At 36.1% G+C, this 27,823-nt stretch overlaps 1 protein-coding gene across 21 annotated transcripts in view; it reads right to left on the bottom strand.

The window, feature by feature from the left end:
- Window positions 1-27,823, bottom strand: part of MBD5 (methyl-CpG binding domain protein 5) — a 475,596-nt gene that overhangs the window by 286,097 nt on the left and 161,676 nt on the right. The window contains exon 1 of one of the 21 annotated variants that reach the window (XM_063712795.1): window positions 22,550-27,818. The exons of the other annotated variants lie outside the window; for them this stretch is intronic. The gene's annotated coding sequence lies outside the window, so the exon portion shown is untranslated. Of the gene's footprint in view, window positions 1-22,549; window positions 27,819-27,823 lie in introns of those variants that run through there. 21 annotated transcript variants of the gene reach the window in all.

The following is a 27,823-nucleotide window of genomic DNA, read 5'->3' as shown; positions in this document are numbered from 1 at the left end:
TTGTAACCTAGGAACAATAGGCTATACCCTATAGGGTTAAGTGTATAGTAGCCTATAACATCTAGATTTGTGTAGGTACACTCTATGCTGTTCACACAATGAGGAAATTGCCTAACAATACAGAAAGTACTCCTGTCATTAAGCAATGCATGACTGTATTATCCCCTGTGGTAGAATAGATTACCATCTGTTTCACTACCACACCTCCACAGAAAGTGTGCACCTCTCTGTGCTTTGACTTTGGGCTTGGCTATGTAACTTCTCTTAGCTAACTGAATAATAACAGACATTACCTAAGAAGAACTTTGAAATATGCTTATGCAGATTAGTCTGTTCCTTTGCAATCCTGCTGTTCTTACTGAGAAAAAAAAAGTGCCTCAGGTATCTGTTGATCCAAGGAAGATGAGAGTTATGTGATATGAACCTAGACTTACCCTCTACCAAGAACCAAGTCCAGCTGAGCCCAGCCTGGATGAGACCTATGCAGTGGTCTCATCCAGTGGTAGGGCTAAGATATTAAGCCATGCAAATCTGGTCAAGGGCTTATACTCTTAAGTCCCATGCTATATTGCCACTACACTGTACTGGCTATATTATATGATATTACATTATGTATTAATACTCTAGTGAGTGATCTGGCACATATTAAAATTCATAATTTTGTCTATATTGTCTATATATACATCAATGGACAAAGGTGTCTTGCAATTTGGAGTAAAATGTTTTTTATCGGGGGAGTTTTAAGAGGTTTGGAAGCCTGGCCCGTCAGTACCAACAACAGTTATGGAGGCAAGGGAAACAGGCCCTTGAAAAGAAGGGTGATGACAACTCCGTGAGGGTGGAGATTATATGTCTCTCATCATTTAAGCAAGAAGGAAATAAATTAGTGGCAGAGTAAGGGTGACTTGATGCTTCTTCAGCTGTCAAAAAAGAAGAGACTGCTTTGATCATGAAAGACGATGGGATGGCATGCATCAGTCCACAGCTGTACGCCCCAGTCATACAGAGTAGGAGTCAGCAAACATTCGAGTGCCATTCAGAGAGAAGAAACACATACCCAATCCTAAACATATGAAATGGCAACAACAAAAGGAGGAAAAGACATCTTATGAAAACATGGCCACCTACTTGGAACATTCCATAGTGTGACATAGAGTAAGTCTGCTTAGGATTATTCTGTTGATCCCCAGGGGCCAGTTGCTCAGTGCTCAAAGCCCAAGGTGGAAGACAAGTGCTTCCATGAAGAGCTGATGAGCTGGCCTCTCTGCAGACTGCTCCGTACCCTGTGCTGTCCTGCCTGAGATGCAGAGAGAGGGCACAAGGCTCCCTCTCTCCTTGTCTTCGGTGTGCCTGTGTTCTTGCTACCATCACAGCTGAATGCAATGAAAGGCCGTCCTCTGAGAGGAGCAGGGGTGGAGATGTTAAAGCGAAGGATCCCTCCCATTGCTGATAGATCCTCATCCGGCATATGCTTCACCCACCCACCCCATTCTCTGCTCCCACATACCGTAGCCCCATCACAGAAGACGTGACATGGAAAAAACACTGTGTCCACCCTAGTTCTTTTCTTAAATTTGGGCAGGGATCTGGAGTGTAAGTTAAGAGATTTTTAATTTGCCAGATTGTATGCTTATGTTGTTGAATGTACAATGAATCTATGGTATGACAGCAGTTTCTGGATAAACATTACTTGAGGTCCTAAAATGCAGAAGGGAAAAAGCAACTTTTGTCAGATGTCTATTTTGCTTTCATCTCATCTCTAATATTTTGGATGGGGAACCATCCAAAGCTTCTGGCTGCATGAAGGTCAAGTGTGCCAGTGTGCAGCTGGGTTTCTTTCCAGAACTAAAAGTACTTTCGGTGGTGCTGAGGGTCAGCGGAAGAAGTAAAGATTGTGAGAAAGGAGAAACATGGGCTTGGGGAGAACCCAGAATTGGGGACAAAAGACCTAGCACTAGGCTACAGCACTTAGCACCTCTGATCTTGTTTTTCCTCATCTGTAAAAGGAGATTAACAATGCTTTTCTGCCCACCTCTTGGGGAGAAGGGAAGAATATAATTGGTAAAAAAAATGTTTTGAAAAATAAGCAACATTGTCTTTATACAAGTAGCCAAGCATTATTAATTATCCATCCCATATCACTGGTAGATACCTGTATTCAGGCTATCTGGACATGAAAGCAGTCACATTTTAGAAGTCATGAAGTTGGTGCTAATAAACCTAATCTACAGAAAAAAAAAGTTTTTTATCTTGAGACATCAATAATATAATATAAATGCACTGCTTTCTGGAGTCAGATTAATAAGACTACATTATAGACAGCTCTTGGGGTAGTTTAGTAGCTCATCCCCATACCAAATAATGGACCTCACTGCTAACAGGTCTACTACAGATTCTACTCTCTGGCTCTGGCTGACAAATTGAGGCATGCATCTGTGATCTAAGCTTGATCAGCCAGGTTTCTCTTCTAATATTTTCAAATTTGGACCCATGACTGGGCATTTCTATCATTGGCTCCACTCTGGAGAAAGCTACTGTCCAGAGCTATCTTTGTTCCCTTCCTTCCCACCTTCCAATTGCATTAGAAACTCCAGTATTTCCCCAGAAAATACCCTTTTTGTATAAGCTTGCCAAAATTTGTTTTTCTTCTTGTAATCTTAAGAAATTTAACCAAAAGTTTAAAAATCCATTGTTTTTTTCTGTTATAATTTAAAAGTGCAGAGGGAGGATTTCTTAAAGACAAGACCAAATAAAGCTTGCATTTGTTTTATATCCTATCAAAGTAGTTTTGCAATTTATAGTTGTGGACAATGTGTCCCCTGATATTCATTAAAAATTCTTCCATATTTTCAAAAACCAAGGTCTGGCTGGGCACGGTGGCTTATGCCTGTAATTCTGGCACTTTGGGAGGCTAAGGTAGGAAAATCACTTGAAGCCAGGAGTTTGAGATCAGCGATATAGCAAGACTTTGTTTCTACAAAAATAAAAAAAAAAAAAAAATTAGCCGGGCGTGGTGCTGCACACATGCATTCCTAGCTATTTGGGAGGCTGAGGTGGAAGGATCACCTGAGGCCTGGAGTTCCAGGCTGCAGTGAGGTATGATGGTGCCTGGGTGACAGACTAAGACCTTGTCTCAAAAAAAACCCCGCCCACAACCTGCCCACTCAAAAACAAAAACTGACACAAACAAACAAACAAAAACAGGGTCCATGGGCCCGCAAGGAGTCTGTGGATAAACTATATATCAGTAAAACTGAATAAAGTAGATAACTTTTGTAATCTTATGTATTTTATGCATTAAAACATTTTATTTCTATTGAGCTTTGTTTACTCCTTTTGATAATTCAAGGCAAGTGAACATATGGGATTATTTATGTCACTGATTTACTTAGAAGTGCTCAAATATATTCCAGACACTATTTTGGGTGCTGGCGATGTAGCAGGGACAAAAGAGACAGTCTTTGCCCTCACAGAGTAGGGGTAAGAAAGAATATGTAGAATATAAAATTTCACACTACTGTTAGTAATGAACCTGGTACAAGTACCACAGTGAGGAGATTAGAGTAGCTTAAAATGTGAGGGTAAGAAACACAAAATGCTTAGAGGAAATTAATGCGCAATCCTTAACCTATAACTAGTTTTAAGTGATATATTAACATATGAAGGGAGCCCTGCCATAGTCAAATTTAAGAGCAATAATAAAGTACAACGACTAACTACCACAATGACAATAAAGGTAAATAGCAATGCTAAAGCTACCTTACCAGTAATTTCATATGTGCTATTATAACTTCTTAATAATCTGTCAGATGGGCAGGTGAGAAATTGGAGCCTTAGAGGCCCACCAAACTTGACCACTTTGATTCGTGGTAGAACCAGGAATATAGCCTGGTTTTCACATCTCCTGGTTTTATTTCCTTTATACCACATTACCCAATCACAACCAAAGACAGGTTTCACAGCAGACAGTGTTGAAATTCCTTTTTATTTACTTCCATAATCTACTTGCGACATGGGGTAGAGAAGCAACATAACACGGGTCATAGAGGAGCTACTGGTAACAAATTGAACGCTTTTGGTTATCAGGCATAAGCTCAGATTAGCAAGAACTTTGGGGTGGTATGATAGATGTGATACTGGGGAAATTTAAGAATGAATTACAAAAGCGATTTTTCCAACCAATGAATTTAACCATTTAGTGCAGAAGTTGGCAAACTTCAGCCCATGGAGTAAGTCCAATCTGCTACCTGTTTTTATATTGCCTGTGTGAATGGTTTTTTACATTTTTAAATGGTTCAAAAAATGCTAAAAGAGGAAAGATATTTGACAGCAAAAAGTTACGTAAAATTCAAATTTCAGTGTCTATAAATACAGTTGAAACACAGCCATGCTTATTTATGTATTGCCTATGGCTGCTTTCACACTACAAAAGCAAAGTTGAGTAGCTCCACAACAACCTGGGTCTCAAGTCCTAAAATATTACCATCTGGCCTCTTGCAGAAAAAATTTGCTGGCCTCTCATCTAGAAGGTCATAGAGTTAATGTTAAAGGCAGTAATAACATCTGTTTAACTTATAATTTTAAAAATGAGTAAATGCATAGTTATTTAAATATTTCTTCCCTTTAAAATGGAATGATTTGAAAGCACCTGAGGCAAATGAATGAATATCCTAGAGGCTAAGAAGCATGTTCACATCTTAGCCACTCAGTCAGTTGATCACTTGGATGACCTCTAGACACCATGGTATTTTTTATTAATATACAGGTTTAAATTATTTAACTCTCAGTCTGACATTTTAAAGTTTACTGACTCACAGATTGCTGGCTAAAGACAGAATAAAAAAAACAGTTGGTGACATACAATTAATGAGAAGCATAAACATTCTTTGATGTCTATAAATTTGCCTCAAGATGACCATCACCACATCAAAAAGTTGTATTTATGTAGTTAAAAGGGGTAAGTCTCAAATACGTTAAAAGTCTGTGTTAAAAGAAATTTGGTGATGATCAAATCCAAAATTTTCTGGTTTAGAAATTAAAATCAGTTAATTTAGAAAGAATAAAATATAAAAAACTCTAAAATATAACACCATAAACACAGTTTTGCATGTACTTTTGATGCGGCAACTTAAATTTACTTTCCAATATCCACCTAAATACTAGTTTGGCCTCAAAGTCAAATACTGTTTAAGTATCATCTGACTTTTATAGTTACTGTTGGTAAGTCTTCCTATTCCCTGCTCCCTGCCCCACACATAATTTAAAGTAAAATAAAAGCAGATCATTTACTAAAAGTGAAAATGTCTTTATTATGCATATTAGTTTATATTTAAAATAAATTAGTTTATATTTAAAATAAATTTAATGATATAATTCTTGACAATATAGTTTCTGAAATTTTTGTAACTAAAAAATGATAACATCCTTTTTTGAAAATCTTAAGGTTTACCTCCTAAGAAACATTGAGGAACACTATACTAAAGAAGAGGGAAAAAATTAAGTGATAATATTATTCATACCACTTGTTTATCATTTTTTCAGCTAACAGCTGAGTACAACTCTTTGCCAGCCACTATGGAAGAAAGCCAAGAGAAAAATGACAGTTTCTGCTTTCAAAGAGTTTACTGGCTGGTGGCTGGAAGGAGACAAGTACAAAGATTGATAGGTTCTCTAATACAGGTAAAGTAAGCCACTCTGTTATCACGTAGAATAAAGATGAACTCAGTTTCTGGTGGTGAGAACAGAAAAGAAAGAACAAATGGGAACTATTAATAAGGTAGAACACACTGGGCATCCTGACCAATTAGATGAGGGAAGAAAGATAAAGAATTAAAATTGTTGTCAATGAGATGCCTTATATTTAGAGATATAAGGAGAAGAAAGAAAGGGTCTAGTGAATGTTTACCTAGAAAAAAAGAATATGCTAAAAATTTTCCTCTAGAGATGACCAAATCCTCTTCCTTCTTAATTTCAAGTTATTATAAAAAATCCCTCATCCAAAACCTTTGGAAAATCAGTGTTTTAGAACTAAGAATTTTTTAGAGTTTTGAAAGGTAAGATTAAAACATAAAAATTAAAACATACACACATACACATACACACAACTTTTTAATGTCTAAAATATACATCAAAGACTGCTCTATACCAAACTATAATTTCAGGCTTTTTATCATTAATGATTGATAATGATTCAAAAAGAATGGACTCTAAGTACCTGATGAATAAAATGCAGTACCGTATATCTATATAATAGAATATTATTTGGCTATAAAAAGGAATGGAATTCTGACATATACTGCAACACAGATGAACCTTGAAAACATTACCATGAGTGAAAGAAACAAAAGGCCATGTATTGTATGATTCCACTTATATGAAACATCCAGAATATGCAAATCCAAAGAGACAGAAAGTAGACTAGTGTTTGCCAGGACTGGGAGTTGAGGGAAATGGAGTAGGAAATGGATACAGGGTTTCTTTTTGGAGTGAGGAAATGTTCTAGAATTGAACAGTAATGAATGATATACAACACTGTGAATATACTAAGAAGCACTGGATTGTACAATTTAAAATTTTCAACTTTATGACATGAATTATATCTCAATAAAGCTGTTATCTTTTCTTTAAAAAACAATGGGCTGGGAATGGTGGCTCATGCTTGTAATCCTAGCACTTTAGGAGGCTGAGGCAGGAAGATTGCTTGAGTCCAGAAGTTTGAGACCAGCCTGAGCAACATAGTAAGACCCTGTCTCTACAAAAAATACAGAAAAAAATTAGCTGGGCATGGTGGCGCACGCCTGTAGTGCAGCCACTTGGGAGGCTGAGGTGGGAGCATCACTTGTGCCTGGGAGGTTGAGGCTGCACTAATCCATGATTACACCACTGCCCTCCAGCCTGGGTGACAGAGCAAGACCCTGATTCAAAAAAGAAATTCATATTTTTTTATCTCGTGAACATGCACATTTTAAAGTATTTAAAATAAGCCATCAAGATGAATTACTGTAGGGATGTACTTGTTTGTGACTTTGAATAGCCACATGGATCTTGTAAGATCCACTGGAAAAAAAAATTGTAAAAGAGTTCCTCAGATACTTCATATTTTAAAATAAATATAATCATGGAACATCTATAATTAGTATGAATAAATAAACATAGGAAAATTATCAAATAACAGAACAAGGCTGGGCTACAGTGTGCTTATTCCAAAAAATATAACAAAAATTGAAAATTTCAATCAAACGCTGAAAGTAGTTTTAAAGAGTTAATCCTGCAGTTTTCTCTGAGTCCAAAGTTTACATTCTTTTTATACCAAATGAGGTTAGGAATGTTTATAAATGAATTTAAAGCTACTACAATAAGATCACTGTGAACCATGGCTTCTGAAAACTGAAGAAAATGTAAATTTGAAGATTCAACTAGAAAAATGAAAGAATGAAGAAACTGGAAACTAAGTTTGAACAACCTTCAGCTTTAATATGTAAAGGATAATTCATAGAGAAAAAAAGAAACAAAGAAAGAAAGGGACAGCAAAGTCCCCCTAAATGTATCTCAGTCCCCCTAAATCTATCTGAATTCATTTGGGTCCTAGACTGATGTTCTATTAGGCTTAAGCATAAAATATTACTGAATAAAACTTATAAATTGGTTTGCCGATTCACGTATGAAAATATGCTGAATGATCCCTCCCACTGGCAGATTACAGCTAGTTAGCAATGGATAAGGAGAAAAATTTACTTCAGCAGATTGGGAAAGTCTACACTGAATTTACAATCACATAATCTTCTCTTGTACATACATATAAAAAGGGAACTATCTAAAGACAGGATTTTTTAAGATCTTAAGTAATCAAAACTAGATACAACTGAAAGTTTAGTAGAAGTGAAAAAAGTATATATGTAATGAAAAATCAGCATACTTTCTTTAATATTCATAGAAAATAAATTAACAAGATAAAATGTTTACATTACCAATGTTTATTTAGTCATCTAAGTTACTTTTTATAATTTGTGTGTGTTCTTCAGGTTAAGCAATATAAGTAAAATAAATGGGTAAACTTTGATTTATAATATAATAAGATGATTACTAGATTCTAACATATGACATGAGCTAAATTTAAGCAGCTCCCAATATTTACCCTAATATGTGGTAAATCACAATTTTTATAAATTGTTGTTTTGGCCTATTAAGATAATACAAGTTTAATATTATTTAAAAAGTTTAACAATATTTAAAAAGTATAAAATATAATTGGATCTGTGTAATTTAGCAAAATATGAGCTTGCCAGTCATTTTATAAGGCCTATTATCTCTTGAACAATATAATAAATGAGGTATGTTTGAGGTATTCAAAAAAAAAGAATTAAGCAGTTTTTTTCTAAATGGTACATCCTTAACATTGGAGGTAGAAAGGGGTAGGGTATACATAAACGAAGATAATTTAGTAGTAGCAACTGGTTTGTATGAAAATCAGCCTGTAGGTCTTATTTAAAATGTAGGAATTAGGCTAATGCTTGTAGCTCTAAATAAGTAGTTTTATGGCTTTTCTTTGTGAAATGAAAATAAAATTAAGATCTATGATGTAACATACTGTGATCAAAAAGTATTTGTTAGGCTTCCTAAAGTCCACATTAGAATTTTAGTTGGAACTAAAAAGCAATGAAAAACAAATGCCTTCCTCCAAGAGGTAGTAGTTTCTATTTTATATTTGTGTTTGATGTGTTTGGATATTTGTTCTCTCAAAATCTCATGCTGAAGTGTAATCTTCACTGTTGAAGGTAGGGCCTGGTGGAAGGTGTTTGGATCATGGGGACGAATAGCTCATGAATGGCTTAGTGCCATCCCCTGGTGACAAGTGAGTTCTCACTCTGAGTTCATGTGAAATATGGTTTTTAAAAGTATGTAGCACCTCCCCTCTTTCTCTCTCTTGCTCCTCCCCTCACCATGTGACATGCTTTGCCTTTCACCATGGTTGTATGCTTCCTGAGGCCCTCATAAGAAGCCAAGCAGATGTTGGTGCCATGCTTATATAACCTGCAGAACTGTGAGCCAATTAAATCTTTTTCCTTTATAAATGCCAGTCTCATTATTCCGTGATAGCAATGCAAAAATAACCTAACACAGTGTCTTAGTCTGAGCTTCAATAACAAAGTGCCTTAGACTGGGTAATTTATTTAAAAAAAAAAAAAAAAAAGAAGAAGAAAAAAGAAGTTTATTGCTCACAGTTACGGGGAATGGGAGGCCCAAGATCAAGGAACTGGTAGATTCTGTGTCTGGCAAGAGCCTGTTCTTCATAGATGGTGCCTTTTATGTGTCCTCAAATGGCAGAACAAGTTTCCTTGGGCCACTTTATAATGGCACTAATCCCATCATGAGGGATCTGCCCTCATGATCTAATTGGCCCCTAAAAGTCCCTCCTCTTAACATTATTGGATTGGGAATGAGATTTCATCATATGAATTTTGGGTAGACAGAAACATTCTGACTAGAGTACTAAGTAATACACAAAACTACAAATCTCAAATAACACAATGAGATATATAATAAAATGATCATATGTAGCAAATTTAGCTGTATGCTCCTATGTCAACATAATCAGTTTTAGAATGTAATTAAAAAACTATCTATTCATGGTAAAATCAAAATGAAAAAGTTACAATATATTATGCCAATGCCAATGAAAAGACAGAAGTAATAATGAAGGTTAAAAATAACATTTGGATTTGAAAAAATGTAGTATCACATATAGCAGTGTTTAATCAATCCCATGTGAAAACATAACTAGAGACAATTAAAATACAATTTGCTTCAAATAAATTCCTTTGATTATAATTTATAGAACAGAGGCATTTGATGATACTATTTCTATTAACTTTATAATTCATGGAAATATTTGCTTTGCTATAAAAGTTAATTTTAAAGTTTCTAAAAAAATAAGTAGTTAAAGGAAGAGAAAAGCTGGGGAATGAAGAGTCCCTTCAAGTAACCATCAAGTAAAAGTAATCTATAAAAATAATTGTAATAGTCAAGTGATGTTTACAGGCAACCTTGGAAAAAAAAAAAAAAAAAAGAACAGATAACCAAAAATGAAAAAGGCAGGAAGATCACAAAATTGTTTCCAGCCACACACTTCACCTAAAAGAGATGAGCAGTCATTATATAAAGTAGGTATAGCCTAGCGTGGCGGCTCACACCTGTAATCTCAGCACTTTGGGAGGCCGAGGCAGGCAGATCACTTGAGGTCAGGAGTTCGAGACCAGCCTGGCCAACATGGTGAAACTCCATCTCTACTAAAAATTAAAATAAAATTGGCCTGGCGTTGGGGCGTGTGCTTGTAGTCCCAGCTAACTTGGGAGGCTGAGACATGAGAATCTCACTAGAACCTGGGAGGCAGGGGTTGCAGTGAGCTGAGATCATGCCACTGCACTCCAGCCTGGGCAACAGAGTAAGACCCTATTTTCAAAAAATAAAATGAAATAAAGTAAAATAAAATAAAAGTAGGTATATAGGGGAAACAAACACAAGGTAGAGTGTCCTTATTCCATGTTTTCTAGATTGAATAATATACAAACTACATAAAATCAATTGATTAACTAATCTTAATAATAATTCCCCAGCAGCATCCAGCAGAAGCTGGAAGAGGTAAGAAACAGCTTATTCTTTAGAAGGAGAATGGCTCTGCCAACACACCGGACCCACTGGATTTGGGTCCAGTGATACTGATTTCAGACTCCTGGCCCCTAGAACTATGAGAAAATAATTATTTTTTGCATTAAGACACCAGGTTTGTGGTAATTTGTTACGGAAGCCACAGGACACTAATACACAAACAGTATGCTTTAGGGCGCTAGGGCTTAACTGAAAGTTATTTTGGTATACATGAAAAATTATCTATATGAACATATATTAATGTCGTGCCATATATCTTAGGGAATTTATTTGTGATAGTTAGTTGATTTTATTTTGGGTGGTGAACGCAGGTATATAATCGTGTCATCTACACCCGGGGTTTAACGTCATCTTTTTTTTTTTTTTTCTAACTTCTAATATCTCTCTCAGCTGGCTCCCTTTAGTACAATGTTAAATAACAGTCATGCCAGTGGGCATCTTTACAATGTTCCTGACTTTTGCACAAATGCTTCCAGTGTTTCCTCATTCCTCCACCATCTCCCACCCCTGAATGATCTGTTATGGACTGAGGGGACAATTAGTAACTTTTCCAAGTCTAGTGGTGTTGTAACCGAGTAACCTATTTTTAAGGGTTTTTTTTTTTTTGTCCTTTTTTTTCTTTTGTCCTTCCCTCCCTTATTTGGTGCCTGTTCCTTGTTAATAATAAAATAATGACCTTTACTCTCCTTCTTTCCCCCAGGCACTCCCTTGCACTGCTCGCTTATCTAATTATAGGTCTGCTTAGAAGTTTCTGTGACTGAATCTTCAGACAATCCAGGTACCTATGCAATTATCTCCCAACAAGAGATTAGGTGAGTGTACAGTTAATTTACAACCTATATACGCTCAAGATAGTGCCAGCCCATTTACCAGATTGGACAATAGCGCAGAATAAAGCACTGAAGCAAGCTATGTGGTCCTGCACCTCCTTGCCCCTCCTGCACATCCTTCAAATCAAATTTCACTTTTAACTTACTGTATTCTGGCCAAAAATTTGAAATGGTTTCTTCAAGGCAGGAAGTCTAGACCATTTCCCCAATGCTACTTTGGAAATAAAGTCACTCTTCTTCCACTGAACTTTGTCCTTGTAATTTGGTTTTGCAAGCAGCAAGCAGCTGAACCTGTATTCAGTGTTTCTATTTTCAATGGTACCTGCATTGTCTTTCCAATTATTGATGCCATGCTATTTAATCTGTAGATATTCATAACTGCTTCATCTTCATGTGTATTCACAATGCGACTGTGTTCATCTCACTTAAGGTTTTTGTTGACTGAATTTCTCTGGTCTAATATAAATACCTTGGTTACCTTTATCTGGCTTTTCATCTTTATGTTTTGACATTTATAAGATATTTTATTGTATCTTTTAAACATATCAGAGAATAGAGTGCTCTATGATTTGGTCAGAAATCTACTTTTTAAAAAGTGAGAGGTTGGGAAGGTTGTGGGGAGGGGAGATAGAGAGAGGCTGGTTAACGGGTACAAAAATACCATTAGATAGAAGGAATAAGTTCTAGGGTTCAATAGCAAAATAGGAATATTTTGTTGTATATTTCAAAATAGCTAGAAGAGAAGGTTTGAAATGTCTCTAACCCAAAGAAATGGTAAACATTTGAGGTGGTGGATATCCCAATTACCCTGATTTGATCATTATTCACTGTATACATGTATCAAAACATCATATATACCCCATAAATGTGTATAATTATGTTTCAACAAAACGTTTTTAAAATCCACTTACATTAATTTTTCTCTTGGCTGATTCCCCTTAGTAAAATGTTAAATGATAATGTGACTGGGCATCTAACAAAAAGAATTGTTCTTCATTCTGTTATTTTGTTTTCTCTCTGTATACACATATGTGTGTATATAATATATACATTTACATATATAAGCTGGTCTCTCTCAATCTCTCTCTCTTTCTATATATATATATATATATCTATATGTATTTTTTTTTTTTTTTTTTGAGACAGGGTCTCACTCTTGTTGCACAAGCTGGAGTGCAGTGGCGCGATCTCGGCTTGCTGCAACCTCCACTTCACAGGCTCAATCAATCCTCCCAACCTCAGCCTCCCAAGTCACTGGGTCCACCGGCTAATTTTTGTATTTTTTGTAGAGTTAGGGTTTCACCATGTTGCCCAGGGTGGTCTGGAACTCCCGGGCTCAAGTGATCCTCCCACCTCAGCCTCCCAAATAGCTGGGATCACTGGCTAATTTTTGTATTTTTGTACAGGCAGGGTTTTGCCATGTTGCCCTGGCTGTTCTCAAACTCCTGGGCTCAAGGGATACGTCTGCCTTGGCCTCCAACAGTGCTGGGATTACAGGCATGAGCCATTGCAGCCTGCCTATATTCTACATATTTTTAAACAAAAATATCATTGGTACTGTTTATCCTATTTTTCTCCATGGATAATTTCTCTGTATCTTTGTTCCAGTGGTTATGTTTATAATTTTATGCAACTTTGTTTTTACAAATAAACATGTAGTTTATATCTGTCCTTATTTCTGTATTCAAAATCTATTAGTTCACTGTTATAAGCAATTATAATATTTGCATACTTTCTATTACTCTGTCCTTTTTCTTTCATCCATCATATTTCAGTTAATGTTTTTCACTATTTTTCCTTGTATTGTTAAATTATGCTGATACTTTTATTTTTTTGTCAGCTTTAATTGATATTCTTTGACTTCCAAGTATTAAAGATGAGAAAATTAGTTAGCTTTAATTGATATTCTTTGACTTCCAAGTATTAAAGATGAGAAAATTAGTTCACGCCTGTAATCCCAGCACTTTGGGAAGCTGAGGTGGGTGGATCACCTGAGGTCAGGAGTTTGAGACCAGCATGGCCAACATGGTAAAACCCCATCTCTACTAAAAATACAAAAAAATAAAAATAAATTAGCCAGGTGTGGTGGAGGGTGCCTGTAATCCCAGCTACTTGGGAGGCAGAGGCAGAAGAATCACTTGAACCTGGGAAGTGGAGGTTGCAGTGAGCCGAGATCACGCCACTGCACTCTAGCCAAGGCAACAGAGAGACTTGCCTCAAACAAACAAACAAACAAACAAACAAACAAACAAACAAAAAAATTAAGACAATTGTAAAGACTGGGAAAAAAAAGTGGAGAAAACAGGTAGAAGTGGTATATTTTTAGGGAATATATTTTATTTTTAGGGAATTTTAGTAAACATTTTATATTTATATTTATATATAGTGTCTACATTTTGTTCTTTAGCTCTAATTCCCACATTTTAGTCTTTCTTTTACAGTTAAATCCTTTCAATGCTTGCTGACAGTCCTTCTATGGTAATTTTCCTGTTTATTTATATCTGATTGGCAGTAGCTCATTTTCTAAGAATGTTTTCAAAAAGTATTTCTTGAGTTCAAAACTGTCTTTATATTTGTTGAGTTCAAAACTGTCTTTAGTATTTAAACTTGAAGACATTTGGGCTAAATTTAAAATATTAAACACTTTCCTTTCTATAAGATCCTGTAGCTGTTACTTCACTGCCAACTGGTACTAAATGTTGATGTGGATCAGACAGAGACAAGTCTGACTTTTTCCCCTCCTATTATTGACTTGACTATTCTTTCTTCATGTTTAACGTACAGCAATTTTATGAGGACATGTCTCAGTATTGATAGTTCTAGGTCAATTTTCCCTGGTCCATGGTATGCTCTTTCAATATGTAGATCAAAATTATACTTTATATTATTGAGTCTTATCTTTAAATATTCACTCTTTTCTACTCTTTTAGTTTTCTTTTGTGTCTTTCTCTATCTCAGTCTATCTATATACATTCACAAAATTTTATTTCTAATCTTTTTTTTCTTTGGTTTATTTTATTCATTCTTCACATTTTAATCCATAATATTCCTTAAGGTGCTTTCCATGATGTCTAGCCTTTCTTGCGCTCCTTCAATTTAATATTTGAAATAAATCCTTTTTTCCTAAGTTTGGCCAGCTCATAATTCATCTTCTACTATTGTTTCATGATGTCTTTTCCAGAGTCCTTGCTTTCTGGATTGTAGGTTTTTCCGACAAAAGTGATTGCTTTATTCATTTTCTCTCTTTTCTCCCATTCTTTCCCTCTCTCCTTTTCTTTCTTCCAGAAGAAAGCTAAGCATTATATTTTCAGCAAAATTAGAGTTCAGGTTTGACCCTTGTACTCTAAAATAGGCAAAAGGGGATGCAAAATTAGAAGGAGCCACATGAAAATACATGAACAGAAGCAGTCTTGGAGAAATTTATCCACAGTAAAGGGCTCTGCAGTGTAGTTCCAAGAAAATGATGTCCACAATCTATTCTCTGATCGTATATATAACATACCCTATGTTGCTACAGGTATTGCTTATAATCACAAGTATGGGAACAAAGGTGAGATGAGTTGTCAGCAGAATCCTGCTAGACTCAGCTTTAGAGAAGCATAAAAGACAGGGCTACACAAAGGATCCACAGACAAGCCATTCTTATAGGAAGGATTTTGTTTCTGTTACAGCAGAGATTACCCTCTTGTGAAGACTTGCAAAATTGCAACAATAATGTGAACCCACCCTTTCCTTGACCCTCCTTCCTAATGCACACACACCTCTTGAAAATAGGTAGCCTGGTAAAACCATTATATTCTGTCATGAGCAATAGAAGAAGAACAGTAGTAATAACAAAGATAATTCAGGAAAAGAATAAAAAGAATAGCAAAACACACAGACATCGAGCAAGCACTAGAAAAATGTCATCAGAGTGCAAGGGAATTGTTGGAAAATTATTTTTACAAGTTTATTAGCCATTTGCATTTCTTCTTTGATAAACTGCATTTTCAGGTCTTTTATGCAAATAGGCTGTCTTTCCCATATTTAATTGTTACAACTCTTTGCATATTAAGAAAATCAGCATCTTCTTTGTTGCATCTACCAAATATTAGTTCCTAGGTTTCCTTTTAATTTCATTAGTGCCTTTTAATTTGTGAACTTTCCTAATTATTAAAAATTGTTATGGTAAAAAATTAAAAATTATTAGTTTACAGCTTTTTTTTTTTTTTTTTTTTGAGATGGAGTCTCATGCTGTTGCCTGGGCTGGAGTGTAATGGTGCGATCTTGGCTCAGTGCAATCTCCACCCCCCGAGTTCAAGCGATTCTCCTGCTTCAGCCTCTGGAGTACCTGGGATTACAGGTGCCTGCCACCACATCCGGCTAATTTTTTTGTATTTCTAGTAGAGACTGGTTTCACTATGTTGGCCAGTCTATTTTACAGCTTTTAAAGAGTTGCTTTTTATTATTTATTTATTTAAGAGATGGGCTCTCACTATGTTGGCCAGGTTGGTCTTGAACTCCTGACCTCAAGTGATCCTCCCACCTCAGCCTACCAAAGTGGTGAGATTACTGGCATGAGCCACCACACCTGGCCTAAAGAACTGCTTTTTAAACAAAAAAGTTATTTACCATTGAACTTCTCTCTAAAAAAATCCAATATATGTTCCAAAGATGTTTTAAATTTCTCAAATCACATCAATCCCAAGTGTAAAACTCACTAATAGTTTCTCTTCATGATTAAAATTAAACCTAAATTTTTAATTCTTTAATATGATCTATAAGCCCCTTACATTTCTGGCCTTGTAATCTCTTCAACCTCATTTCAAACCACTCTTTCTCCCACTTTCTCCATACCAGCAGACTAGATTTCTTGCTGAGCCTCAAGTACAATTGTTTTTGCTGAATCAACAGTCTTTACATTTGCTGTTTCATTTTGCTCCCTAGGTCACTCTTCTAGACATTGCTCACCACTTCCATCATCTTAGAAGTTTCTGCTTGAATATCACTACCTCAGGGAAGGCCTCCTTGACCACTTAATCAAAATAGGACTTCCAATTCCAAACCCAATTACCTTCTATCTATTTACCATGCTTTATTTTTCTCTTTAGAACATATCATATTTTGAAATTATATTATGTAATTATTTACTTGTTTATTGTTTGTCTTCCCTAATAAGGTAGTAAGCTCTATGGAGGCAAGGACTCCATCTCCTTCACTGTTTATGCCAGCTCCTAGTGATAGTGGCAGGAGGCAGTCAAATGCCTAGGCAGATAGGGGCAGGGCCAGTGAAACCCAACCTTCAAGCCAGTGACAGTTTAAAACCTAGCTACAAATCTCAGGTAAATCCACAGACCGGACTGAGAACTTCTCTTCCTGTTTGGCATGCTTTCCTCTGATTCATCCCTACCCTTCCCTTATTTTACATGTACCTACCCTTTCCTAATTTGTTTTCTACACTGTTGTGCCCCTTGAGCCTTGTTTTGGCCTTTTTTCCATACTCACAAACCAGTCAACACACACGCCCCCATTCTGAGCCCATAAAAGCCCCAGACCCAGCCACACTGAGACAGAAACCACCCAACTTCAGGTGGGGTACCACTCTTGCACCCCCTCTCCACTGAGAGCTGTTTCGTCGCTTAATAAAATTTTTCTCCACCCTTCTCGCCCTTTGATTGTCAGCGTAACTTCATTCTTCTTGGATGCAGGACAAGAACTTCGGACCCACTGAACACGGGTACACAGAAGGCTGTAACACTGTGGCCCTCTGCCAGCAGAGGGCAGCCATCCCACATGACAGGAAGCAGCAGCAAGGCCAAGGCAGCCCTGGAGGTGCACGCTAGAGCAGGGCAACAGGGTAGACAGAGTTGTTAAGGCGCCTCTGTCAGGCTGCAGACAACGGGACTAAAAGAGCTCATTAGCATGCTGTAACACCCCCCTCTGGGGCTTCAGGGTCGTGGGTACTCCTGCCTGGGTGCCCCTGTGTTTCTCTCATCTGGAGACCAGAGCCCACTGTGGGAGTCACTTGCAACACACCTGGTCCAGGAACAAGCCCCATGTGGAGCCCACTCTTGTGCCAGTGCTTGGAATGACCAGCCAGACCCTGCATTCACTGGCACACACATCCCCTTCTGCCAGGGACTGAGCACGCAGTTGCAGCAGCCGTGGGATCCATGCTAGAGTGCAAGCCGGGCATGGCCTGGCAGGTCAAGTAAACAGGGCATCTCCTGTGGCAAGCCCAGGCCTGAGCAAGGCCTGGGGAGGGGCATCGTTGCCCAGAGGTCTCTGATTGACAAAGTAATCAAGAAAAATCCTGCATCTCTAGAATAATCCCTGGCAGATGGTTGGTACACAACTTTGCTTTATTTTTAAATGAATGAATTAACAAATAAATAAATGGATCATGTTTTCAATGATGAATTTTAAAAAAAGTTTTAAAGCAGCTTTTAAAAAAATTGCCTTAATAGGTTAAAATAAAGTATACAAAGGCCAACTATTTAGATTAGAAGAACTTCTTTAGAAGTTCTTACATTTAAAGTGTTCCTTAATGATGTGCGAAGTATTTTTAAAAGTCATCAGTATACGTATAATGTCATTTCTTTTCTGTGTTGAAACCAGATTACATTTCTTTTTTTTTTTTTTGAGATAGAGTCTCGCTCTGTCACCCAGGCTGGAGCGCAGTGGCGTGATATCGGCTCACTGCAAGCTCTGCCTCCTGGGCTCATGCCATTCTCTCGCCTCAGCCTCCCGAGTAGCTGGGACCACAGGCGCCCGCCACCACGCCTGGCTAATTTTTTTTGCAGTTTTAGTACAGACGGAGTTTCATTGTGTTAGCCAGGGTGGTCTCAATCTCCTGACCTCGTGATCTGCCTGCCTCGGGCTCCCAAAGTGCTGGGATTACAGGCATGAGCCACCACGCCCAGCCCCAGATCACATTTCTGTTCAAAAACAACTTAGGTCTGAATTACATTGGCTTTTAAGTGTTACATTTTTATAAAAACTGGATTGTATATCTACAAACTCTTTGAGAAAGTATCTCTATTAGATTGCAAAAACCCTGCCTCGGTGTTATGTAGTTTCTAGTGTGGGCAGACAATAAATATGTAGATTACATATGCATTAGAAAATTTAAATGTTGGAGGGAAAAAGAAAGTAAGGTAATGGGGGGACTGCAATTTAAAATACAATGGTCAGAGTAATTCTTACTGAGGAAGTAACATTTGAGCAAAAGTTTAAAGAAGGTGAGGAAACTATCAATATAGTCAAAATAATGCACTTCAGATTGAGGTAATTTTAAAAGAGGATATGCAAACGATTAAGGAATTTTTCTATCATAAGATAAATGTACAGCTTCCTAAGATGATTATTTTGGAAGACTTAACATTCATTTGGATGGCATGATGTAGTAGTTTAAAAATCAAATCACTTTATTTCTTAGTCATACTTTGTATACTGCATATGATAGTTTCTTTTTGTAGAGAGACACTCATAGGATATATGTTATAGAGAGCTGGGATAATAAAGAAATCCATGACATTTATATTGAAAACAAATCTTTTCCTTTTTTTTTTTGAGACAGGGTCTTACTCTGTCACCCAGGCTGGAGTACAGTGGTGCAATCTTGGCTCACTGCAGCCTCAACTTCCTGGGCTTAAGTGATCCTCCCACCTGAGCCACTAGGGTAACTGGGACCACAGGTATAAGCCACAATGCCAAGCTAATTTTTTGTAGAGATGAGGTTTCACCATCATGCCCAGGCTGGTCTTGAACTCCTGGCCTCAAGCGATCCATCCACCTCAGCCTCCCAAAGTGCTTAGATTATAGACATGAGCCACCGTGCCTGGCCATCTTTTCCCTTTCAACATATTAGTTTATTCATTTTATTTGTTTATTTATTAAAGGCCACAATTTAAAGAATGACTTAATATTGAAGTGCTGAAATGTATTAATATGAAAATTACTGTTACAAGTCTGCCACATTATTTGCCTTTGTGATGGTTAGTTTTCTGCCTCAATTGGATAGGCTAGAGTACCCAGTTATTCAGTTAAACAATACTGGGGTTAATACCTACAATCAGTTGACTTTAGGTAAAGGAGATTATCTTCCACAATCTGAATGAGCCTCATCCAATCAGTTGAAAGGCCTTAAGAGCAAAGCTGAGATATACTTAAAGAAGAAATTTTGCTTCAAGACTGCAGTATCAGCTCCTGCCCTAGAGTTTTCAGCATGTGGCCTTCCTTACAAATTTAATACTTGCCAGTCCCTTAGTTGCTTAAGCCAATATCTTGAAATAAATTTCTGTAAATGTACATATACATGCATAAATACAAATATGATATATTCATATATATAATATACACAGATATATACATATACACATACATACATATATATATTCCCCCCTACTGATTCTGTTTCTCTGGAGAACCCTGAACAATACAATCTTTCTCTTAGACCAGATTAGAAGCTACTCTAGGAAAGTCATTATGTCTTCTTATGATCCCTGTGTTTAATATAGTTCATAGCACGATGCTTTCTTGATGGAATAATTTATAGAAGAATATTTTAATTTCATAGGTAGATGGAAGGTACTTTTAACCATTAAGAAGCAGAAGAAGTTATCATATGAACATTTATAAGCTTTTTTCTTGCCATTTCATTATAAATATTTATAACTTTTATACAATGAAATCAAAAGATAAGAAAAATGACAATAAAAAATAAAACAAAGTGCTTATATCTAATATATATGATGAACTTACTATGATAACATGTAAAAATCACTGTAATTCATCTATAGGAGAAAACCTAGACTTATTTATTGTTCTTTATATATTATGATATCATAATTTATAAAACCTCACCAAATGCTTTATGTACATTATTTCCTTTACTCCTTGTAACAACCTGAAACAGGTAATTTTTGTATTCCCCTTTACAGAGGAAGCCGATGCACAGAAACATTGAGAAACAAAGGTGGAAATTTGGTGGTAGAGTTGTCTTGGGACCATTAGAACTCAGGTAGTTGTGGTGATAAACATGTTGGATCTACACACACATACAAAGACAATAAAAAAGATGCAATCTTGATAGACATTAAATTCAAATCAAAACAATTATATTTCCATTTTATATTTTAGTGAAAAAAAGGAAAATGTTAATAGCTATCAAGACTCTGGAGATAAAAACCTGTATTGATTATGGCAATGTAAAATATTTTAATTTTTTTGTAAGTTAGTGTAGCCAGTCATTAAGAATTTCACTTTGGGAGGCTGAGGCAGGGAGATCACCTGAGGTCAGGAGTTTGAGACCAGCCTGGCCAACATGGTGAAACCTCATTTCTACTAAAAACACAAAAATTAGCTGGGCATGGTGTGGGTCCCTGTAATTTCAGTTTACTCTGGAGGCTGAGGCAGGAGAATCGCTTGAACCCGGGAGGTGGAGGCTGCAGTTAGGAAAGATCATACCATTGTACTCCAGCCTGGGTAAAAAGAGCAAAACTTTGTCTCAAAAAAAAAAAAAAATTCAGATGCTATGGCACAGTAATTCTACTCCAAAGAGTAGTGCCTAAGGAAATAAATAAAAGAAGGAAAACACTAAATCACATGTAACAGCAAAATGTTATAAGTAACCTAAGTGTTCAAGCACAGAAGAATGAAGCATCATACTTTATTAATAGAATACATAACCATTAAAATAATGAATATGGAGAAGGGTTTCTCAAGTTCCATGGAACATAGAACTAACATGCTCTTTGCAAAGTGCATGCTATATGATCTTGGAGACCATTACACACATTAGCACACTGAAGGCTTTCTTGCAGGAAGGAAACTTCCTTTGCTGTTCTTTAATGTGGTACTTTCCAAACTTACCTGAAAACAGAACCTTTTTTTGTCCTAATTAATTACTGCTATATAACAAACAATAATTAGTTTGTTTAAAAATTTAGGCAGAGTTCAGCAGGGATAGTTTGTCTCTGTTCCACTTGGTGCCAGCTGGGGCACCTTTAAGGCTGGGCACTGAAATCATCTGAAAACTTGCTCCATCACATGCTTGGTGTGGTTGTAGCCTCTCATGTGGCTCAGTCTTCCTCACAATATGGGGACTGGGATTTCAAGGGTGAGTATTCTGAGAGAGATCCTAGCAGAATGGGATTGCCTTTTATGCCTAAGCCTTTGAAGCTAACTAGAGTCACTTCCACTGTATTCTATTGGTCAAAGAAGTCAAATTTCAGGAGGAGGGGAAATGGAATCTACCTCTTGATGGGAGAGTATAAAGAGTATAAAGAGCATGTGGGATCTGGAATATTTCTGTAGCTGGTTTTGGCAAATATAAGTTGCCATACTTTTGTTCAAGTGAGATATATTAATTTTCCAATTTTGGCACATGTGGATGGAGGTACACCAAGTGCTATACAATCTATGTTACATACAGATTTTTTTATACACACACACACACACACAACAATGCAAACGGCACCCCCACTCCGTTTGCCTATAAAATAGCCTACTTTGTCTGACACAATAAAATAATCCCAAACATGAATGAATTAGGCAATTCAAATTCATAGAAAATAACAAGAGGAATCATGGCTAGCTCTGGCTCACAGATTTCCCATTTGGTAACCTAGGTTACCAGATGATCTACATTCTTGCGTTTCATAAAAGACATCAAGTTTTAAAGATAGTAAGTCATACTGTTATTACTGATGACAAAAATTTTAATTTTACATAGAAGAAATATACACAAATGGAGATGTACCTATTTTGGTAAACACAATTCTGAGTAACAAAGCTTACCTAAGAGATTGATTCTTTTAATACCAATATCTTCTGGAATTTTCTTTCTTATGAAAGGGACTCTTTCAGAATGCTTCCCTCATATAGTTATAGGCATTACATGAAGGAAACAATTTTTTTTTTAGTAGTGGCACAAAAATATTTAAAAATAGCTACATCTAATTACCTACACTAGTCATAACAGATTACGGCAATATAAATGAAACCACAGTGGAAAGATCTAACATTCATGGAAATTTAAAACAATGAGAAATGGAACTATTACAAAAAATTACCTCCTATACATTCTTTCTCAAGAACTTCCTGGAGGACTTGCTCCAAAAAATGAGAGGGCAAAATTAAGGAAAAAAAAAAAAGATTAAGAAACATGAGTTTCAACATAGGAGAAAGGAAATCCTCATGTAAGAGGATGAGTGATACCAATGATACCTGTGCAAAGATAACAGCCAGGCCAGACTGCAACAAGTTGTTACTCAACTTGAGGGCTGTCATCATCAAGATCTCCCACCTGCTATTTTAATGACTTCCCATCCATTCCTTATATTATTTCCTTGTTGTTGCCTTGTTACTTTAGTTAGTTTAATTTGCTTTTATTTTTAAAATTACAAATTTCTTTCTAAGCCATGTGTTAGTTGCATTTTACATTTTTCTGTTGTGGTTTCATCACAATTCAATTCAAGATATTTTCTAATTTCTCTTGTGAATTTTTTTCTTGACTCATAAGTTTAGAAGTGTGCTGTTTAATTTCCAAATATCGAGAGGTTTTCCTGCTTTTTTGGTATTGGATTATAACTTAATTCTGTTTTGTTCAGAGAACATACTCTGGATGATTTCAATCTTTAAAAATTTATTGATTTTCATGGGCCAGCATATGTTCTATCATGATGAATGTTCTATGCACAGTGAAAAAAATGTGTATTCTGTTGTTATTAGTCATATGTTCTACAAATGTCAATTAGGTCAGGTTAGTTTTTAGTGTTGTTGAAGGTTTCTATTTTCTTATTGGTTTCTGTTTACTTGTTATAACTATTTATGGGAGAGGAAGGTTGAAATATCTAACTATAACTGTGGAATTACCTATTTCTTCTTTCAACTCTTACCTGTTTTTGCTTCATATATTTTTAAGATCTATTGTTAAGTGGATATACATTTAGGAGAATAAATCCTCTTGAACTATCTTATTATAAAATTTCCTCTTTATCTCTGTTAAAACACTTGTCCAGACACATACTTTTTCTCATATTATTTTAGTCATCTTGACTTTCTGATCATTAGTGTTTGCATGGTATATTTAACACATCCTTTAACTTTTAACTTACCTGTGTTTTTATATTTAAAATGCACTCCTATTTAGTATAGCAGGAGTCTACCCACTATATCTAACCCCCTACAAAAAGCCAATTGCTTATTTTGCAAATAAAGTTTTATTGGAACATAGACATACCTACTTGTTTACATTTTGACCTCTGATAAGAGAGTTGAGTAGTTGTGACAGAAAACAGTATGAACTTTAATCTTAAAATATTTATAATGTGTCCTTTTAATAAAAAGTTTGCCAACACCTGGAGTTGTTTATTGGGTTTTTATCAGTCTGATGAAAAAAAAAAGCCTTTTAATCTGAGTGTTTCGACAATTTATACTTAATATAGTGATGATATAGTTGGTTCTAAGTTTAGCACCTTGCTATTTGTTTTCTACTTATTCCATCTGTTCTTTCATTTTTAACGTTGTCTTCTTTTGAAATGATTAATTTTTTTTTTTTTTTTGAGACAGGGTCTCACACTGTTGTCCAGGCTACAGCGCAGTGGTGCAATCATGGCTCACTGCAGCCTCAACCTCCTGGGCTCAAGTTATCCTCTCATTTCAGCTTCAGCCTCTGAGACTACAGGTTTACACCACTATGCCTGGCTAATTTTTTAATTTTTTGTAGATATGGGGTCTCATTACGTTGCCCAGGCTGGTCTCAAACTCCTGGGCTTAAGTGATCCTCCTCCCTTGGCCTCCCAAAGTGTTTACTTACAGGCATTGGCCATCATGCCTAGCCAGTTCTCTAGTATTCTACTTTATTTCCTCTATTGATTTATCAGCTATATTTCTTTGTTTTAAATCTTTGGTGATTGCTCTAGGGTTTAAATATGCATCTTTAACTTATCACAGCCCAATTTTAAATAATAGCCTATAATTTCCTAATAATATAATGAGCTTAAGACACAATATCTGAAATGTCTGGGACCAGAATTCATTCAAATTTTGAATTTTTTCAAATTTTGGAATATTTGTGTTAAACAGATTGAGAATCCCTAATCCAAAAATCCAAAATCTGAAATGCTCCAATGATCATTTCATTTGAGCATCGGGTTGGCACTCAAAAAGTTTTGAATTTTGGAGCATTCTAGATTCTGGGATTAGGAATATTCCACCTGTACTACAATTTCTCCCTCCCATTCTTTGCACTGTTGCCATATATTTTACTTCTACATATGTGATAACAAAATATTCATTCTTATTTTTCAGTGTTTTTTACTTAAGCAGTCAGTTATCTTTTTAAATATATAAACAACAGTCTTTTATGTTTACCAATATATTTACAATTTCTGGGGTTCTTCATTCCTCTGAAGAGATCGAGTTTCCATCTAGTATCATTTTTCTTCTGCCTTAAGACTTTATTTAACATTTCTTGTAACAGGTCTGCTAGCAATGAATTCTCTCAGTGGATTTTTTTTTTTTCTGAAAATGTCATCATTTTAGATGTTTTTTCCTGGATATAGAATTTAAGATTTATAAGTCTTCATCTTTTGATACTGATCTCATTCCATTATCTTCCGGTTTGCATTGTTTCTGATGTGAAGTCAGTTCATTTTTGTCTTGCGTTTTGTTTGTGATGTGCCTTTTTCTTCATTTACTTTTATGACTTTTCTCTTTATCACTGGTTTCAGAAATGATATGTTTTGGTGTGGTTTTCTTTTCTATCTGAAGTTAAATGAACTTGGATTTTTATGTTTCTATTTTTCATCCAATGTGGAACAATTTTGGCCACATTTTTTCAAATATTTTTTTATGCCCTCACCCCTTCTGCAACTCCAATTCCATATTTGTTATACCTCATGGTATCAGGACACTTAGGTGCTGGGTTTTTTTTTTTTTTTTTGGGTACGGAGGAAGGGGGAGGGTTCAGTTTTCTTACTCTCTAATTCAGTTTTTATTTTACTTTACTTACTCTTTTTTAGACTTGGGGACTGGCTAGTATGTCCAGGCTGGAGTGCAGTGGCTATCCACACATGTGATCATAGCACACTACAGCCCCAAACTCCTATACTCAAACTATTCTTCCACTTCAGCCTCCTGAGTAGTTAGGACTATAGGCACATGCCACTGTACCCAGCAGCAGTTCAGTTTTTCATACTTACTTCAAGTCTATTGATCTTTTTAACTGGCAATGTTTATTGCATTGAGAAACCCATCCAGTGGATATTCCATTCAGATATGGGAATTCCTAGAGCTAAAAAATATATTTTCTAAGACTCTCTTCATTATTTTAATGTTTTACTTTATATCCTTGTATATGTGTACAATTAGATGTTTTAAAGTCTTTGCTGTTTACATTATTGCTGTCATTTCTTGCTCTGTTTCTACTGATTGTCTATTCTCTTGGTTTGGGGTTACATTTTCCTACTTTTTCATGTCTTATAATTCTTGGCTAGATGCTGATCAGTATCAAGGTTTTGTAAAATGTTTAGATTTAGTTGTCTTCCCATCTGGCTCTTTGTGTCTATTCTCAAGTTGGTTAAAAACTATAAGGAAAAACTTTCTCCAAATCACAATGGCAAAATGTCCTGTTATTAAAAAATCTCCAAAAGTCTCTATTTTAATTTGAGGCTCTTTTCTTCATGACTGTTTTAATTTCTCTTTACTTTTTTAAGGGCACTTTGATTTTGGTAATATTCAAAGCACTGTAAAGTGTTTCCATGATGCTGCATCTACCCTCTTGTTGACAATGGGTATATGCTTCTCTACATGGCTGGGGAGGCCTCACAATCATGCCAGAGGGCAAAGGGAGAGCTTGAGCTGGGAAACTCCCATTTTTAAAACTATCAGATCTCATGAGACATATTCACTATCACGAGAACAGCACATGAAAGACCCGCCCCCATGATTCAATTACCTCTCATTGGGTCCCTCACACAACACGTCGGAATTCAAGATGAGATCTGAGTGTTGACACAGCCAAACCATATTACTCATTCTTTATTTATTTATATTTTTACTTTCATTCTAGTACTATACTGCAACTAAACCAGTGATTCAACTGCCAGCTCCAGTCATCCTTTTCTCAGCCCTAACATTCTGTGTGTTATAGAGGTAAAGAAATAATTATGGTTTGAGAAGTACTTTAATAGAGATATGCAAATCATGCTAAATATCCACATTTAAAAACTATCCTATGCAAACCCATCAATTTAAGAATTAGAAGACATTTTAAAAGGTAGGAAAATGTGACCTAAAACCAAGAGAAAAGATAGTCATTAGAAACAGATCAAGATCTGCTAGGCTCAAGCAATCCTCTTGAATAGCTGGAACTACAGGCATGTACCACCATCCCTAGCTGATATTTTACTTTTATATTTTTTAGTAGAGAGAAGGCCTCGTTATGTTGCCCAGGCTGGTCTTGAACTCCTTAGCTCAAGTGATCCTCTCACCTCAGTCTCCCAAAGTGTTGGGATTATAGACATGAGCCACCACACCTGAACATCAATTTTTTAAAAACACAGAAATCAGTAGTGTATTACTCAGAATAGTTTATTCCATGAATATATATCTATTTAATTAACCCCCACTTTTGGATATTTAAATTGTTTTCCAATATCATGATTAAATAGTTCTTGATAACACATTTTGGAGAAATTTCTAGAAATGTAATCTCTGGGTGAAAGGGTACACACATACGTATAGCTTTTGTTTGAGTTTCTTTCAGAAAGATAATACCAAGATGTTGGAATAGTATACTGTCTGGTTCCCTCTCCAAAGACCAACTCCTATAGAAAATACAAAGAAGAAAAGCCAAGAAATAAGAAAACCCAAAAACTCCCAGGGAAGAAAGTGGGGTGAAAAAGGACAATTTTGAACTGGTAAGTGTGCTAGCTGGTGGCTTGGGCCTTGGATCTGGGGCAGGAGGCAGTCTTTCAAATATGTGGGAGGATAAAACAGGAAATGAACTATTGGAGTTCTGCTTTTGACTATTCCATGACTTGAGTAAAAAACTTACAGTTCCCATATCTACAGGGACTCAGACTACAGTCCAAATGCCCTCAGAAATAAACCATATTATAAAAAGCTGAGGAAAACAGGTGGAGACTAACTAACCTTAGGCAGTAATTTCTCTGCCCTTTCCTGCTAAACCGTAAAGCTGGTAAATTACAATAAATAGCTTTGGCTGCTGTTCTCCCTGGTGGGATCAGGGAGGAGGGGAGAGATGGTGAAGAAGAGATCTGAGGTGTCATTTTGTAGACTTGATAAACTGTGATTTTTCAAGCAGCCTGGGGATTTTCTAC

This window comes from Pongo abelii, chromosome 11 (assembly GCF_028885655.2).
Source record: "Pongo abelii isolate AG06213 chromosome 11, NHGRI_mPonAbe1-v2.0_pri, whole genome shotgun sequence".
In the NCBI taxonomy this organism is placed as follows: Eukaryota; Metazoa; Chordata; class Mammalia; order Primates; family Hominidae; genus Pongo; species Pongo abelii.
Note: the sequence above shows the minus strand (reverse complement) of the source record. Positions and strands in the feature narration are given on the sequence as shown.